The 6,000-nt window shown below is 41.2% G+C and overlaps 1 non-coding gene across 1 annotated transcript; it reads left to right on the top strand.

The window, feature by feature from the left end:
- The first annotated feature begins 5,434 nt into the window (after positions 1 to 5,434).
- LOC112082545 lies at positions 5,435 to 5,543 on the top strand. The gene has a single exon (XR_002897214.1). It is a non-coding gene; the product is annotated as a small nucleolar RNA R71 (small nucleolar RNA).
- The last annotated feature ends 457 nt before the right edge of the window (positions 5,544 to 6,000 follow it).

The following is a 6,000-nucleotide window of genomic DNA, read 5'->3' on the forward strand; positions in this document are numbered from 1 at the left end:
TCAGATGAGAAATCGAATCCTACAGCCTGTAGTATCGCTGTAATAGCACTCCCGTAAGCTAGAGTAGCGTCCTCGCAACCATGTAAATCATGCTTCACCTTTACCATGTTCTGTGCTATGATCCAGGCAAAGCAGGCAAGTCGTGGGTCGTCCATAAATGGCATCTGAAGTGTAATGAGCTCGCTCTTCAAAACACATCCCATGTTGCCTCTAGAGAAAATCGTGTGTGCTAAGAGTTTGTGCACAACTCTCACTGCTGGATGAGTAAGAAGGGCTGACTTGGATCTCCCGCTATCATAGACTCCATGACCCATCTCTCTCCACAAGTTAAAATCGGGTTCATCTTCAAGGTAAATGCCATCGGTGTATGGAAGCTTAAGAGCCTCACAAAGTTCAGAAATGGTGAGCGAGTAAGGCTGTCTGCGGATAGAGAATGACAAGATGCCATCTGATGCTTTGGTGTTCCTCCTCTTCGTGTGGTGGAGTGTAATAGTTGCTAAGAACTAGCTTAGGATAAGTCGGAAGGTTCAGCTCCATGTAGGGTCTCAGCTTAAGTGCATCGATGTACCAGATTACATCTTCTCTGATTCCAAGCATCTCAAGTGTATGATAATCAATGCAAGGTGTGGGTTTGATGTTCAGCTTCTTGAAACGTCTTGCATAGTCCACTCTCGGGTTTATCTCCTTGCCAATGTATCGAATCTGTGGTGGCTCAGGAGCTGCTCGTGTTTCTCTTGAGTGCTGGAGCAATCTCATCACATAGTTTCTTCTTCTCGGTCTGGCTTGGTTCAGCATGTACTCTCCTAGAGTAGCATCATCGGGAATGTCCTCAGAGCTGTCACCAGTGCGACGGCTTCTTCGGGATCTGGTTTGTTCCATTTTTTTTTTCCTGCAAAACAAAATATTTCTCGGAAAAAGAGTGAATATGGATGCTGATTTTAACACATTAAGATCAGTTATACTAATACTAGTATAAAGAGATTAATTAAAATCATGAGCAAGCAGGATTGACATTAAATCAAAGAAATCGAGTAGTTCATGACTAGATTCGGATTTTTGATGTTCTCAACATAGAAATCTTCTAAAAATCGGTTTTAATGAGCAATTTCCATGTCAAACCTATAGGTTACCTAATACTAATCACTAATCACACAAGACTTAATCAGATTCATCAATTTTGCTGTTCCAAATTCAATTTTAATAAAGCATGTAGAATCTAAATTTCAAAAATCTCAATTTCTCTTAAACTAGGTGTTAAAATCAATTTTTAGATAACCTAAAAGGATAATCTATTGTTCTTAAGCTATTTCCACCATCAATAAACCAAGATTTGGACTTTTTAAGAAAACCCTAAGTTCTAAAATCAAGTAAAAAATGGAGAGTTTGAGCTTCATACCTTGCTGGAAAGAGAGATTTGATGACATAATTGAAATCAGCTTTGAAAAAGAGTGAGGTTTGGGCCAAAAATCTCTTAAAAAGCTCAAGAATTGAAAAAAAAGTGTTCTATCTCCTAAATCTCCAAGTCTTTTGGAAGAGAAGAGAAAAACGAGTTTTGATCCAAAAAGTGCATTTCCTTTCTTTAAAAAGCATTTTTGTAGCAAAAACGGAAAATTTCTGGGAATTTTTAAGTTTACGGGAACTTACCTTTCTTGTCTTGCACACAAAGGAGGTTTAAAACTTACGGAAAATCCTAACGTGCTTTACCGCGAATGCTCCGGAAATCACCAGGAACTCTGAAAAGCGGCAGAAATCCGCATCGTCGCCTCAACGACCAATGGCCGCGGTCAGGAGACTCGCGACCGCGGCGATTGAAGGCTCGGCCGCGGTCACATTCACGGTGCCGCGGTCGATGCACCTTTGGCCGCGGGTCGGTTGGTCGCGACCGCGGCTCTTTCTCCTGCGGCCTCTGTCCAACTTTCTGGTCTTTGCCGGGCCGAGCAGCTAAAAACCTACCCTTTTCTTCTTGATTTTTCTAATTTTCTGATTTTTTTGTGTTTTTTGTCTTATAAAATACCTGAAACTTAAGAGAAAAATAAAGCATAATTTGTAAAAAGGAAAAGGAAATTAAAAGAAAAGAGTGCCTAAATGGGTTGCCTCCCATTAAGCGCTTTTGTTTTAAGTCGTTTAGTTCAACGTAGACATGAAAAATCAGGCTGATTTGAATGGCACTCCACTTGATGTGCCCTTATCACTCCCGGTCGCTGGAGGTTTTACTTCTTCTCCTTGAGGAGCCGTCTTCTTTCCTTTACTCTTCTTTTGGACTTTAACATTGTTTAAAACCCTTTTTGTGTTTTCGATTAGCTCCTGGATTTGGTCCTCATTAGTTTCTGTTGCATCTGGTGGAATGATGATCTTGATCTTCGCAAAAGCTTTCGGCTTCTCTTTTTCTCTCTTTGGGCATGTTTCCCTTGCTTGGAAAATCATCTAAGATAGTCGGGTAGTACCTTCTGCGATCCACATTGAGGAAAACAGCATGCCGGTTTGCGTGATCGATTACTGCTCCTACGGTAGCTAGGAATGGTCTACCGAAAAGTGCCCTCTCCTTGTCTTTATCCATCTCCAGGACTTGAAAATCTGCTGGAACAATCTTGTCTCCCACTAGAACTTGTAGATCATGAATCGCCCCTTCAGTATCGTTTTGAGATGAATCTCCAAAAATAACCTGAACCGTCGATGTCCTTAAGGTTTTTATGCCCAATTTTTCGGCAAATGTCTTTGACATGATGTTGACATTGGCTCCGGAATCGCACAGGCAGTCTGTAAACTTGATTCCTGAAATGAAACATTGGAAAACAAAACGTCCCGGATCGTCGGCTTTTGTAAGCCTTTGAAACGGTGATCGTTCAGGTACCTTAAATGGTGGCTGCTTGGCATCGACATCCTTGTACAGTGGTACAAAGATTGGGTTTCTTCTTTTTTTCCATCGGTTCTGGCCTCTTCTTTGGGCAATGTGGTTATGGCGTTGCAAAACCTCTTAGGATTATCTTCAACTCTTCCTGGAAGAACTCCACTTTGCCTCTTCATAGAGTCGGCTGTTTGGGCGACTTGAACGTCTAGCTTTTTGACGTGCGAAGATAAAGCTTCAAACATCCCGTTCAGATCATTGTACATGCAGTCAACTTTTACGTTCACGTCTTTAGATGCTTTTTCGTTCGTCATAACGAGCTGTTGGATGGACTGTTCAAGTCTACCGATTTGTGAAGCTGATAACACCGTATTTTGACCACTTTTATGGATCGTTTTGAAATACTTTTTCCATGTTTTTAATTGCTTTTAAGTACTTTTATCACGTTTTTCTAGTATTTGTAGTTTCAAGACTCTTTTCGGGAAACTTAGGGAAAAGCTTAACAAAATAGATTGAAAACCAGATTTTAGCTCAGAGTCAAACCGTCAGAAGTTCACCCCTGATTGAAGGCCTTCTCACCGTCTGATCCAGCTCAAATTTGGAGACCTTAAAGATAGAAGTATCAGCTTTCCAGTGCACTCTACAGCTTGGCAATCCAACGGTTCAATCAAAAGATACGCGAAGAGCAAGATGTCCCGTAAACCAGCCGACAAGCACTTCCACCCGCGGCCAACAAGCAATTTCCCGCAGTCAGGAACATCCCGACCGCGGCAAACCACTCATTCCCCGCGGTCAGAGCACTCCCGACCGCGGCCATCAACCTCCGAGCCCAAAAAGCCCATTTCTGAAGCGCACATTTGGAGAAACCCTAAGTGACGTCCAGAGAGGTCTTGAGCACTATAAATACATGTCTTAGGAACCCTAAATCGTGTAACCTATCACCACCGAAATATTTACTTTATATTCTTATTGTTTTTGCTTTAGCTTTTAGGGAGAGAGAGATTTGTTCTCTTGAACCCTTGTTCTTTCTTTTTCAATTTCGGTTTCTATTCTACTTATTAATACTATGTCTTTGATTTCGTTCATCATGTCTGAGTAGTTTTATTGTTGGGATTAAGGGATTTTCGATGGGGATTTATATGTTCGATGAGGATTCCATGAGCTTTTGAGCCGAATCTTAGAACTTTTTCTTCTGAATTCGTTTTTACTGCATGAGAGTAGCGTCATGAACTACAATCTGATCCAGATGCTTGGTGACACGAAAGTGTTCATCAGGTATCAGATCTAGTTTGGGAGAGCAAAACAAACATAGGAGTGGAAACCTACCTATGGGCGATTTGTGAATTAGGACGAGTCTTAAACATAATGCATCTCTTCTCTTCCAGGGCCAGAGTGGAAACCTACTGGTCAGGGTTGAGAGAGATAGTTGTCTATGATCACGACAGTGGCGTATTCATACGTCCGTGACTCAAGTTCGAAAAGTTTAAGCTAAGATCTTATCAATATATCTCTCTAGCAATGTTTTGAATCGTTCGTACCCCTGAGAAAACTTCCCTGAAGCCCAACGCTTTCTTTTCCATTGATTTACACCGATTTTCTTTAAAGCTACAGTTCAATATTGTCTTTCCTTTTTAGTTCATTTTCATTTAAGCAATTAGATATCCATTTTTTACATTTTTAGTCATTTTCATCAAGTTTAGTTATTACGCAATTTAATTCCCGTATTTTCTTTTAATATTTTGTTTTTTACATTTTAAACACACTACCAAACCACCACAAAACCGTTTGGTTCTAGACTTCCTTACTTTAAAAGGCTTTTTGCAGGAAAAGATCCTCCTTCCCTGTGGATTCGATCCCTAAGTACTACAATCGATCAGCTGTGCACTTGCGGCTATTGATTTCAATTAGGGTAAAACTTGACACACCCTCTTAACACACGACAGCACAACATCAGAAGCTAGCTGGTTCGTCGTGACTCCCTGCTGTTGTACAAATTGATTCTTAAAACCCGTACCTTGGTAGTTACATGGCTGTCGCGGTTGATATGGTCCTGTTCCTCCGAAGTTTCCACCTTCGAACTTGTTTTGGAAGGATTTTTGCTGAGGTGGGTAGTACTGATCTTGAGGATTCTCCACATTTGGACTGCGGTAAGAGAGATTGTTGTAATTTGCATTCCGGAATTTGTTGTTGAAGCCATTGTTGAAGCGATTTTGATATGGTACTAGCGCTCCTACATAGTTCACATCTTCTTCTTGAAAGGCTTGATTAATGTGATCAATATCACTAGGTCCTTCATCTTCTGCGCCATTGTTGGTCTCACAAGCATGGATTGGGCGATTGTTGCTCTTCAGAAGCTGGCTCATCATGTTCTTCAACTTGGTTATCTCCTTGTTGTCTGTTCCGGTTTGCTTCGTCGATCGATCGTATTCAGGACAATCATTGCTTTTGGCTTGAGCCAAATTTTTGATAAGGGCTCTTCCTTGTGCTATCGTCTTTTGTCCAAAATCTCCATTGCTAGCTGTATCAAGTGAAAGTTTGTATTTTGGTTGCAAACCTCGGTAAAATGTGCTCAACAGGCTTGATCCAGGAAATCCATGGTGAGGGCAATCACGTTCATACTCCTTAAAACGTTCACAGGCTTCGTAGAAAGATTCAGTCAGGCCTTGTTGAAAGCTTGAGATCTTTGTTCTCAACAAATTCGACCTTGACTTAGTATAAAAGTGATTCAGGAAAGCAGTTTTACATTCTTCCCAATTAGTAATCGATCCTTCAGGCAAAGATTTCAACCAACAGTGAGCTTTGTCTGCTAATGAAAAAGGGAACAACTTTCACTTTAAATAGTCTGCTGGAACTTGGTTTGTTCTCATCATGCTGCAGATTTCTTCAAAGAGTTCGATATGGTCCATTGGGTGTTCAGAAAGAACTCCATGGAATTGGTTTTGCTTCACCAACGAGATGATTTGAGGCTTGACTTCAAACTCATTTCGGTTCGGAAATGGAACTTGGATTGCAGATCGGTTTTGAAAGTTTCGAGTAGGTGCATCAAAATCAGCTATGCGATGGTTCCTGGCTTGTCTTCGGTGTTGATTTTCTGGCTGTACAGGGCGGTTAACGCGCCCATTCGGCTGCATTCCTTGGTGGTCACCATCGTCTGC

Source organism: Eutrema salsugineum, unplaced genomic scaffold, assembly GCF_000478725.1.
Source record: "Eutrema salsugineum unplaced genomic scaffold, Eutsalg1_0 scaffold_1, whole genome shotgun sequence".
Taxonomy (NCBI): Eukaryota; Viridiplantae; Streptophyta; class Magnoliopsida; order Brassicales; family Brassicaceae; genus Eutrema; species Eutrema salsugineum.